Source organism: Marmota marmota, unplaced genomic scaffold, assembly GCF_001458135.2.
Source record: "Marmota marmota marmota unplaced genomic scaffold, marMar, whole genome shotgun sequence".
NCBI classification, from domain to species: Eukaryota; Metazoa; Chordata; class Mammalia; order Rodentia; family Sciuridae; genus Marmota; species Marmota marmota.
Genome location: NW_026000283.1, coordinates 866284 through 879427, shown reverse-complemented (window position 1 = coordinate 879427; position 13144 = coordinate 866284). Strand labels below are relative to the sequence as shown.

Sequence of the window (13144 nt, the reverse complement as noted above, 5' to 3'; positions counted from 1 at the left end):
TTCTTATTTTGTCTTGCATTTGATAATTCACAGAATAATATATCAGTCCACTTCCATGTCCTATTAAGTAGATGACTGAGGATCTTACAGAGTTTCAGAGCAGTACCTAAGTCATAGGACTTGGTAAAAGTATTAAATGAGATCATATATGAGATCATATAGGTAGAATATTCTATACCACATCTGGCACACAGCATATGTTCAATAAACACATAAATGTATATTTTTTATAAATGTATATTTTAATCGTGTCTGGGGTGTGGCCCTGATCTCCAATTCCTGCTTTCACCCAGACTGCCACTGCTTCCATTTTCCTTTGGGATGAACAGATGAATCGTCCAGGGTGGGCCTGGGTGCTGAAGCTAAATGGACATGGTAGGCTCAATAAATATTAACTGCTACTGTTATAATACTGAATTTCCATTTTAAATCTCTCACATTGTTGATATATAATGTAAAGAGATAAATCTGAATTTTCCCTGATCCAAGGATATTGCCTGATTTTCCCACTGAACTTTTTCATTGCTATTTGTATCTTTTTGAAAAAGTTTAAGGAGTCCAGGAAAAAAAAAAAATCTGGTGAACTAAATTGTTCTTACCCTTTATTTTGTCCCAGATGATATCTTGGGGTATTTGGGTATTTTATTCCTCATGTTAATTTACAGATCCTTTTGACACTGAATAAGACTGAGATTCCAAGTACATTCTGTGTCTTCTTCACCTCATATATAATCCAGATATGTGAAAATCCTGATAATTTGGTATAATATTTTAGGCCTTATTTTTTCTAGGGAAAGATCTCATATCAAGGAGAAAGAGACATCTCACTCAGTAACCTGATTCACTGAAAACAAATCCACATTTTATATTATCCAGAACCCAATATAGTATCTAAAGATTTATAGTTCAAGAGCAAAGGCTATAGAAATAGCCAAATCCTATGATACCAGAAAATCCTAGCTACTTTTATTGTATTGTTTCATTCTCCCCCCTAAGACAACAACCTACTTACAGGATCTTTCTGTACTGTATATATGTGATGCATGCTAAATGTTATTTAAAATAAGATAGCTCCATTAAAATTATTTAGATCCTAAAAAGAAAACTACCACTTTAATTCCAAGAATTCTTGCTGGAAAAATTTCAATGATGACATAAACATAAAAGTATTACCAATTACCATACTGTAATTCTCACCCAAATGATATAGTTTAATCTTTAATCTCTTATGGAAGCAATTCCTGGCATTTTCTACTAGAAATGATGAAATGGAAAGTATTATTAGGAAGAACTTTTGAGGTCATCTAGTTCATGCTCAGCAATACAGAAATCTTGTCTACCTGATTCCTGAGAGGCTTGGGGCACTTTTTTGCCTGGGGTCCATTCCTTGCTAGGCTCCTAGGCATTCAGCTGGCTTTCCTTTTAAAAATTACTACCCACATGATTTGGGGGATTCCTTTTATTTCCCCCAAACTGCTTATAATCCCTAGAATGAGTACATGAGATATTTAACTTTTTAAGCATTCTACTGATAGTGGCTGCAAGAAAAACAAATGAAGAAGTGAAAGACACCTAACAGAATGAAGTCAGAAAATTTCTAGTCTTAAAGCATTTCTCATAGTCCTTGCCCTTTTATTCTTTTTTTTTTAATATTTATTTTTTAGTTCTCGGCAGACACAATATCTTTGTTTGTATGTGGTGCTGAGGATCGAACCCGGGCCGCACGCATGCCAGGCGAGCGCGCTACCGCTTGAGCCACATCCCTAGCCCCAGCCCTTTTATTCTTAAGGATAAACTTAATAAAACTTGTAGCTTATTCAGTTTTCCCCCTACATCTCATCTTCTTATCCTCCAAGTTTACAAAATTTACAGGTTATTCACAATAAAGTCCAAATTGATAAAATAAAAACAAATAGATCAAAAAATATTAGTGTCATAGATTTTTGCTATTTCTGTACCTTACAGTTACAACCAAACAAATCTATATGGTAATATATTCTTGTCTAAAACCAATGTGACTACTATAGACAACTGAACAGCTGTTATTTCATGTCATGTCAAAATACAAATTATGTGTTGGGTGTATGGTGCACGCCTGTAATCACAAGAGCTCTAGGAGGATTGCGAGTTCAAAGTCAGCCTCAGCAAAAAGCAAAGCACCAAGCAACTCAGCAAGACCCTGTCTCTAAATAAAATACAAAATAGGGCTGGGGATGTGGCTCAGTGGTCAAGTGCCCCTGAGTTCAATCCCTGGTACCCACCCCCCAAATACCTATTATGTGACTTCACAGCACACAGAATGCCTCTTTAGAAAGTATGCATACCAGGGAAGGGTAGTGGAAGGATTCTTGGAGAATGACATTTCTCATCCAATGTAAGTGGGGAAGTTAAACACCTCAGAAAGAAATCAAGGAGTTCACACGCAATGATGTCTACCATACAAATGCAAATGATTCGTGGGCTTTGAGGAAAGCACTGAAGAATTTTCATGATTCTTGTGAAAGAAGATCAATGATCTTTTTATGCCCAGTGGCTGTAATAGTTACTGTCACAATTCACTCTACTAAGCTTTCCACTATCAGGTCAAATTAATACCAACCTTCAAGATACAATCTAACACTTTTAATGACTGCCTCAGGTTATACGACCAAAATGTAACCCCATGGATCCATGTCATTTCTTATTTGCAGCTGTGGCCCATAGAATATATAACCTTAGGAAAAAGAAACACAACTCCATTCTGGATTAGTTCCCTTTAAAAGAAAATGGTTAAAGTCCTGAGAAATCTGATAAATTAAATCAAAGGTAGCAATGTCCACATAGAAATTCATGTTAAAAAAATAAACGTTTTTGGTAATTTGAATATTCTAGTTAGTTTGTCTTTATAACAAGTATCTGCAACTTCAATCTTATTTTCCAAGTGAATTTAGTTTAAAATAAGATATGGGATTCATGGTGGTGGTGATCTCCAAATTAGTTTTTAAATTAAAAACTTTTGGGAAATACCAAGTTGGCCTAATGGACATGCTGGCAGATGCTTTTATAGAATTTACCCATGTGAGAAACAAAAGGTCTGGTGGTCCCTTTTTAGAATATAGTATTCAGCCTTAACTAGATCCAATTGTAGCCATTTCAATTATAGACCTTTCCTTTGCCCACCCCAATTTTGAAATTGGCCAATTGTGTAGACTGTACCCCTGAGCTCCTCCATTCAGGGTGAAGGGCAGTGCTACATTAGGAATATAAACAGGCAGACTGCCCACCTAGGCTGCTTGCTAACCAGGTTCCCATACACACCCTTCTGGCAGAAGTAAAGTTTGCCTTGACCACCCACTTTGAACACATTTGATTTCTTGGGGGCACCTGGGTATTTCTAACTCCCATCTCTGGGATCTTATCTTCACTTCATTCATCCTCCTGCTTTTATCAGTCAAGGCCTGAAAACCATGGCCTCTGGATTTACAGCTCTTACCACCCAGCAGTTCTACTTGCTATTTTTGAAGAAATATTCACACTGTTCATAAGAATTGAATTGAACTATCATCCTTTAGCCAAGGGGTTGGCAGCCCAAACAACTGAACATTTCTCAGTACCAGATCTTAACTGATAACAAACAAATGAAGACTATTGTATCAATTTCATGAATCCAATATTCCATATAACTGGTTTAGCTAAAGCAAGGGGAACTGTAAAGGATTAATTGGTGAATGAAGATAATGGGGAAGAGATAAGAAAGGAAAGGACAAATGTTCTCTTCCACTAAGGGGCTTGCTTGAATGGTGGTAGACATAAGAATAGTAGCAAATCCAGTGCTGAGGCTTCACGAATGGAAGACTGAGAGGTCAGGGCTACCAGCAATCAAGCACAAGGTTGGGGATGGAGCTCAGCAGGGCACTTACCTAGCATGTGTGAGGCCCTGGGCTACATCCCCAGCTCCACATTTAAAAAGAAAGAAAGATAAGAAAAGACAAAAAGAAAATGAGAGAGTGAGATAAAACCCTGGCACATGGCAAATGGCCCCAGAATCACAAAATAGGAGAAAAGACAGGCTGCACAAAACTTCTTATTAGAACATGCCAAGTTTGGGGGCACTGCTTTATCCAAAATAAATAAATGAATGAACAAACAAGCAAAAAAAAATTGTCAAGGCAAAATTTACATGTAAGACACCTTTTTCAAGGTATGATACAGGTGATAGGCAAATTTTCATTAGCAGTGACCCTTCAGCAATTTCCAGTGATTCTCTTAACTACTTGGTGAAATGAGTCCCTCATAAAAAAGTTCCATCCATTTCAAGCCTTGTCTTCCATTATGTCCCAGCTTGTACTCTACCTAGCACTTTCCAAACTTTTTTAATGTGCATATATATTCCCTGGGGATTTGTTAAACTACAGATTCAGATTCAGTAAGTTGGAAGTCTGATTTTCTAACAAGTTCCCAAATGATGCTGTTCCATCTGGTGTGGGGGTCACACTTTGGGACTATCTAGCATTCATAAATCTCTCCAATACTTTCCAACCTCCACACTTTGGTGCACACTGCCCCTCCCTCTACCTACTTTTTGATTCACAACATTTAAAATATTATCCTTCCTTTAGGGTTTATCTCAGAGGCTATTTCATTTATGGTTGTGCTTTTTCTTATTTACCTATACTTAACCCAATACATACATGCAATGGAGTAAGGTGAACTATTTTGGCTGTATAGAATACATATTGTGTGCACATTATCTATCTATCTATCTATCTATCTATCTATTATTTTTGGTACTGGGGATTGAACTCAGAGGGACTTTTCCACTGAGCCACATCCCCAGCACCCCCACACCTTTTTTGAGACAAGGTTTTGGTAAGTTGCTTAGGGCCTTGATAAATTGCCGAGGCTGATTCTGAACTTGTGATCCTCCTGCCTCAGCCTCCTGAGGCACTGGGATTACAGATGTGCACCACAGTGCCCAGCTATTTTGTTTTCTAGTTATTCTTCCCACTTTCTAAAAAGGAATTGGGAAGTTTACAGCATTGAAGTAAAATTTCCAAGGCCACATGGCTAGTAAGCAGTAGAAAAAAGAACTTTGGCTTTCTTAAAAAAATGTCCAAAACACTTTTCTGACTGTCTTTAGATTTTAATCTGTACTTTTCCAGTGCCTTCTAGAGTGTATGTCTTGTGTTATAATTGAATATTTTATCTTATGCCCCATTCCCTCCTGACTTACCCCACCATTATTAAGTTGTAAACTCTTTGAAGACAGGCTTTATACCATCATTTCTTTTTCAAAATATTCTTTTAGTTGTAGTTGGATACAATACCTTTATTATTTATTTATTATTTAAAAAATTTTTGTGTGGTGCTGAGAATTGAACCCGGTGCCTTGCACATGCTAGTAAGTGCTCTATCGCTGAGCCACAACCCTAGCCCCTATACCATCATTTCTTAAGTCTTCCTACCCTAAGATGCTTGGTGCGGTGTCTTGCACAACAAAATAAGCATTCCAGAAATCTATACTGAACAGAACTCAGCTACAATTTTGGGTACAGTTTTCCACCCCAGACACTAACTGACATGTTGTTGAGGTAGTCATAAACAGAAGAAGGAAGTAAGATTCCTGGGTTCCTTCAGCTTTCCTTCTCCAACCTGAGATTCCTGAAGACTCACTGGGGAGTGATGACATAGTAACATATATTCTCCCCTAACCGCGTGTTATGATTTGGATCTGGAATGTCCCCCAAAGGCTTATATGCTAACGGCTTTATCACCATCCTATGGCATTATTAGAAGGTGGTAGAATCTTCAGAATGTGGTGCTTAGTGGAAGGAAATTAGGTCACTGGGGGCATGCCCTTGAAGTGCATATTAAGACCCTGGCCGTATCTTCTCTTTCTGCTTCCTGGCCACTGTGAAGTGAGCAACTTTGCTCCACCATGCATTCTCTACTATGATGTTCTGCCTCACCACATGCCCAAAGCAATGGGGACAAGTAACCATAGACAAAAACCTTTGGAATGAGCGAAAATAAATCTTCCCCCTTTTATTATTTCAGGTATTATGTCATAGTGATGGAAAGCTGACTAACATAACTTGTCTCTATAAAACTTCATTTTCCCTTTCTGGAAAACAAAGCAGTCTTTCCATTGACTAACAAGCTTATATGAGAAAACATTACAAAAGAGATCCCATATATGGATCTTTCCTTAACAGTTTTATGTGCAACAGTTTAGAGATCCTGCTTTACAAATGATAGTCAAGAAAAGACAATTTCTAACAGGTATTTTCTAAAACAGTAACTATGAGCCATGTGTAGCTATTCAAATATAAGCTTAAATTAATTAAAATGAAATAAAATAGCCACCTGTGGCTACTGGTTACCATACTGGAGAGGAAAGATATAGAGCATTTAAATTATTACAGAAAGTTGAGCTGCTCAAATTACAGGCATGTACCACCATGCCTGGATATCACAGAAAGTTTTACTGGACAGTGTTGCTCTACAGTCAGACTGGGATTAAACCCACATCTGCCACTTATACGATATGCCACTTACTAAGTGTGAGACTTATATGTGTATAAAACAAGCCATTTGATCTCTCTAAGACTGTTTCTGCATTATAAATTGGGAATGATCACACCTCACCCTTACAGGACTGTGAGAAAAATAAAATGAGGGAATGTATACTTAAGGTCTTGCACATCTCAAACCCTAAACAAGTGTCAGTATTATAAACCAATCAGGGATTTATATAAATTTGCCTCAAAAATAGGAGAGGAACTTATTTGAATAGTGTGGCTTCTTAGGGCCCCAGAGTGTATCCTATTTATGACTTAGAAGATGTTAGCTTTGCATTCCTCTTCTAACCTACCTTTTCTGTCAGATAATACATAGCTATTAAGGTGAATCATTAATAAATAATACTTGGAATAGGCAGTGATTGCAACCTAAACATAGGTTTAAGATAGGAGATCATATTTGTCACCACCTTGAACTTTCAAACGTAAAAGAACCACATTTTCTCCCTTCAACTGGAAGCCTCCTCCCAAAGCTTTAATGAGAACTAATTTCAAAGCTGGGTACTGTACCACTGGAACATTGCTAGCAGTGGGATGGAAAAGGACCATTTCTCTAAATCCATGTGTTCCTATGCTCAGAATGTTCCCTGTGTTTTTCCTGTGGGGCTGACATCTCCCAGCCTTGGTAAAGGTAAATTATTTGAGAAAAGTCTGAATTAAATCTGTTAAGGTATTTGAGTTCTGTGAGTTGGAAAGCAAAATACATATTTCCAACTTCAAGAAGAATGCTTCAAGACTCTTTTCCTCTGTAAGGCTTGGGAAAAACAGCAAAATCATATTACTCAATGAAAACAAGGTTCAAAAATGTTGATTCAATAGAACAGTTCAAAATGACAGATGGTAGAGGGGTGATCTATCATTTTCCTTAGGATAAAGTCTGGCAGTCTTCAGAGGAATTGTGCAGAGAAATCCTTATTTTGCTGAATTTATCTCTGGGAATGGTTACAACAACCATTGTTCTCTCCAAATCTTTGGAGGTGGGGGCTTTAAAAGATGGCGATTCATCAGTACCTGTTCGGAGCTGGCTCTAGGCCATGCTGCAATTCCTGTTGACCAATTTTCCACCTGAGTGACAGGAAAAGAGCAAGTTCCTACCACAGTGACCGTTAGGTTATCTGTTTAATACTTGCCTGAGAATGTGCCCAGAGGTACTATGTTATGGGTGTCTATGTCTCAATAAAATAAATAATTGCAGATTTCAGAGCCTAAGGACAGAGAGTTGTTCTGGTATTGAAATTGGAGTCTATCTTGTCAGATCTGCAATGAGGTCTTCCCTGCAGGCTGATTGATTTCATAAAGCTAGGCAATTATCAAAAGCAAGCACAGTTCTCTCTGTAGAAAGCACTCCAATGGTTTTCAAAACTAACTTTCAGCCAGATCTGGTCAGGAGCCCAGGCTGAGCCAGATCTTTTCAGTAGGAACAGTTACAACATAAAGAGAACACTAATTTCCCCTAACAGATTCTTAAGATGGGAGTAAATAAGTGGTAAACAAGGTTCAGCAAAATAATTCACATGGTGTAAAAATTCAAAATTGAAAGTTGCTGTTAGATAAATCTGCATTTCATTGCAAAATGCTTTGAAGGGGACAGTGAGTACTGAAACTCTTTTGGTCTTGTGAGAGTTAGTTTTATTAATTAATGCTAGAAAGATATCAGTATCTTGTAAGACTGATGAACTGCATGAATAACATCTGTATATTTGCTTTTCCCAAAATGTACACACTAATTTCACCAGATTTCCTTTCTTCAACTATTCAGCCTTCATTAACTATTTATCCAATCACTGTGCTACAATTTTAATTACCTTCTAATTAACCAATGATGAGTTTGTGATTTAGCATTCCCTAAAGATAGAACTACATAAATACAGTAAATCTTCATTTACATGTTCAACATTTTTATCTGCTCTCCTCCCCCCACCCCATTAATTTTGCCATACTGTATCATTAATGCTCTGGAGTTATGCTTTCTGTATTCCTAATCTTTGATCCCCATTTATATTAGTCAAGAATGTATGATAAACAGCTCTTCCTGTTGACTGTGAAATTAAACCCACAGGAGAAAATAGAGATTCCTGTAATACACTAATGCATCTTTATAGATCCATACCTCCCCTATAAAAATTCCACCTCGGGAGTTCCAATATAGGGTGTTGACAAGTAATTAACTCCTTTCGAGAAGACCCTGCCAGAGCCAAAGTCAAACCGACTACTAAGAAAGCAAAAATCTGCTTCTTGAAAATACAGTGTCACTATAAAGGAAAAAATCTACATAAAACAACTAGTCTGTGTTTGAAAAACAAGTCTTACTGTTTCTGTTGTATAAAAAGAATAAGTAGGATCTTAATTTTGCTCCAGGCTGGAGTTTAATTCAGGTATTCAATATATATTGGAATGAATGAGCCAATGAATTAATATTGACTGGTAGTCAGTCTCTCCTTATTCATCCAATTCATTCACACAATTCTGTGTGCCTGCCAGTATGCTAGGCCTAACGATTTTAGTTAGGATTTGCTAAAACTGTTTCTTTCTTCAAGAAGGTGATACTACGCTACTGGTGTGACTCTGCACCATGTACAGCCAGAGAAATGAGAAGTTGTGCTCCATTTGTGCACAATGTGTCAAAATGCATTCTACTGTCATGTATAACTAATTAGAACAAAATTTTTAAAAATAATTAAACAGGACCAAATAATATTTTAAAAAAGATCACAATCAGAAAAGAAGGCATATATATATATATATACATATAAAAATAAATAAAATCTGGCCCAAATAATGGTATCCATGTCACCTTCTGCCATTTACTCCAAGTAATCTTTGTTAATTCATATCAAACTTCTCAAAATTCCTTAAATATGTTATTGTGCTCTCATGTCCCTATGTTCCTGTACAACACATTCCCCCTACTAGAAATATCATTCTCCACCTGAAGATCTTTTACTTATCTTTCAAAACCCTGCTCAGAGGCATCCTCTTCGGTGAAGATGTCCTTCCCTAAACTTCAAAGGCTCTGTCCACAAGAGTCCACAGGACCTATTTTATCAGAGCATTTATTGTAGGATCTAAGAGTTCATTCTGGATGTTTTTGGATGTGTGTATTCTATGTAAGTTGTTGTCACAACGGATCTATGCCTTAGAAAGGTCACTCCAATGACAAGATGAAGGATGTACTATGAGTGACAAGGCACCAGAAACAGAGACAGTTTAGGAGAAAACTGCAGTGGTACAATAGAGAGACAACAGGAATATGAACTCAAGAATGGCAGTAGAAAGGAAAGAAAAATGGATTTCAGAGATATTCATGAAAGAGAATCAGCTGGAATTAGATTCTGATTAGATCTGAGATTTGAGGGGAAGAGATGAGCCCAAATTGAATCTATTTTAAAACTCTTAAACCACAGTCCTGAAAAGACTGCAAGGTTTATGGGCTTCAGTATGAGAAAAGGACTAATGCACTGGAGTCATATTCATACAGCTATGCTAAAAAGTAAACCACTTCCAACCTCTATTTACCATGACATAAAGGCTGCCAGAGAACACCAGCAAATGGCTTACACTTGACCTTTACTATGTATTCTTAACAAAGCCTGTCAAAAGATAAAAAATTTATCCTGAAAAAAAGCACAATACTTGAAGAGGCAGGAAAACATATTATTGGGCTAAGGAGGGGGAAAATGTTTTAATAATAGGTCTCAGACTTGGTTTATTTTGTCTTCAGCATTCACTGACAAAAGCGTTTTTGAAGGTCAGGAATACTTAATAGATTCCTTCATCCTTCTCCCTTCTCTTCCCTCACAAACAACTCCTCAAAATGGTCTCATTAGAAAATCTTGCATTTTAATAGCAGTTGTCTTTTTGTTATTATAGTATGTTGGATTAAGCTGACAATTCTCCTTTTAACTATACTCAAAGAAAGCTTGGAAAAATTAATGCTATGTTGTTTTTCTCCCTGCCAAAGAATATAGCAATGTAATTGTCTCCTGGAGAAGAAGCACTCTAATCATCTTTAACTTTAAAGTAAATTCATTTCAGGAAGATGCTCTAAAACAATAGACAGAGCAGATCAAGACTCCCAGGAAACTACAAAGTGATGGACTGAGTTGAAGAGAATGCCATAGTCGAATTCAAGTCCATGAACATTTCAACTTAAGAATGTCTTTGCAACAAAATAGCACTGTATGCAAGTTAGAATCATGTTACATTGTGGGAGGTAGGACTTAAACATTACATAGATTCATAACATCTAAGAGTTTTAGGACCTCACAGGCAGCAAGAGTAAACCCACCTATTTCAATTAAACCATACAGGAAGCTGTTGTACCAGGCAAGGTCAGAATGTAAAAGCACTGTAATTTTCCCAAAGTGTCCTTGGGAATTTGAGGACAGAAAAGATCTAAACATCCTCTTAATCCAACTAGGATCTTGGAATGCTTCTCAAAAGCATTTTGTTACTCTATTTTGGAAGATAATGCCCACTTCCTTTCCCTCCTTAATCAAAACCATTTCCATATTCCATGTGGTTGTTCCATTATTATCATTTTTTAAAAAATATTTTTAATTGTCAATTGCCGCAGTCCGGCTGCAGCAAAATAGCCGGGGGGTGACGAACAACTTGTGTACATTTATACAGCAGGAGTGGGAGCCGTTTATTGTAGGATAGGAGCAGTATATATACATTCCACACAGCTTATCTAATTAACATAAACTCGATACAGCAGTCAACCAATAAGGAATCTCCACACTTAATGGCTCGCTGGTGTTACTTCACAAACCACTCCCTCTGGCGAAATGCCAGGCGCCATCCAGACTTGTTTACAGACTCTAACATTTGCCAGGCCCCATCCTGACTTGTTTACAGACTCTAACAGTCAATTGATCTTTTATTTATTTATATGCAGTGCTGCGGATAGAACCCAAGGTCTCACACATGTCAGCAAGCATTCTACCATTGAGCCACAACTCCAGCCTCCATTATTATTTTTTAGAGTCCCACTCATTAAGCTTGGACAAATATTAAGACTGGTAAATTTAAAGACTTAGAATTTCCTGAATATTGGGCACTAAACTGGGATGGCAGGGAAAGAAGGATATGGAATCACAATACACTAAGGCTCTGAAAACCTGACCATGCAGCCTAGCCTTCCAGGCAAATGTGATTCATGAGCATATAGCTGCAGTATAAGAAACTAATTCTATTAAGTATCCTTCCTTTGAGCTTCTAGAAAGTAACTGTTTTCTTTGACACACATGCAGCCCAAATTGTGTTTTTCTACAAAGTAAAAAGAGGCAAAAGTAGCTCCCTTGTTCTTTGATTTTAATGTGTTATTTTTTTTCCTTTGGTGGTGCTGGGGCTCAAACCTAGGGCCTCATAAATGTTAGGCAAGAACTCCACCACTGAGCTATAGCCCCATCCCTGTTCTTCTGATTTTTACCAGCTATTTCCCTGCCTCAACCAAATCTCTCAGCTCATAGATTTGTTAGCAGAATCAGTAGAGGAGATTGAAATATAAGGCACTGTGTTTCATTCATGGCTACATATTAAAATCACCTTACTAGGGATTGAACCCAAAGGCACTTTACCACTCAGCTACATTCCCAGCCTTTATATTTAGAGACAGGGTCTCACTAAGTTGCTTAGGGCCTCACTAAGTTGCTGAGGCTAGCTTTTAATTTGCAATTCTCCTGCCTAAGCTTCCTGAGTCACTGAAATTACATGACCCCATATGCGGTGCAGCTGGGGAACTATTAAAGACTACCAATATCTGGGCTCCACCCCCAGAAATTCTGACTTGATTGGTCATGGTTGGGCCACCAGGAAATTCTAACATTCAGCCAGGAGTGAGAACAACCATTGTAAGTGGTTTTCTTACTTAAGGCCAAGCAAAGGAGTAAAAACTACCCAAAGTGTTTTTTTTTTTTTTTTTTTAGTTAAAACAAGATAACACTTAAAAGGTAAGTTCATTTTCAGACCACCCACAATGTGCAGGGAACTATACTGGTTGTGTCGCATAAATATGTTAGATTTAAATTTATCTAGTTTATGATACTTTTAGGATTTCTCTGGAAAAAGCAAAATGAACTGAAGTCTCAGAGAAAATTAGACAAATTATAATTACATGAGTAAGTTCCCTGCTCCCAGGACAACTAGATAAAATACTTCAGAAATATTATGTCTGTTTTCTTGTTCATCTCCAGAGAAATATTCCAAACTTGCCTTTGGGGACTAACCTTGAATCTTGCAACCCATTGGACACCAGGCCAATCACTTCTTTCCTTAAGACAATAAGTCATTTACTTCACTGAATTCAAAGTCGTGAAAACTCTTGGGAAGCACTGAATCTAAACTGTAACTACATTTGATAAAAATCACACTGAAATGTGGTTTGCCTATTGTTACATGTTGCCTCAGTGACTCCACTGAACTTTAGAAAAGATCTGGTAAAATGTAAAAAGTGCAAAGGAAGAAGTTTAAAATAGTGGAAGAATACACCATAAAGACATAGGCTTTACTCTTCCATCAACTCACTTGGTAACATTGGATGAGTAATTTTTGATGGGTTTCCGCATCTGAAAAATGAAGCT

General features: G+C 37.3%; 1 protein-coding gene across 8 annotated transcripts in view; it reads right to left on the bottom strand.

Moving 5' to 3' along the window:
* Enox2 (ecto-NOX disulfide-thiol exchanger 2) overlaps nucleotides 1-13144 on the bottom strand; it is a 312495-nt gene that overhangs the window by 187018 nt on the left and 112333 nt on the right. The window lies entirely within an intron of this gene.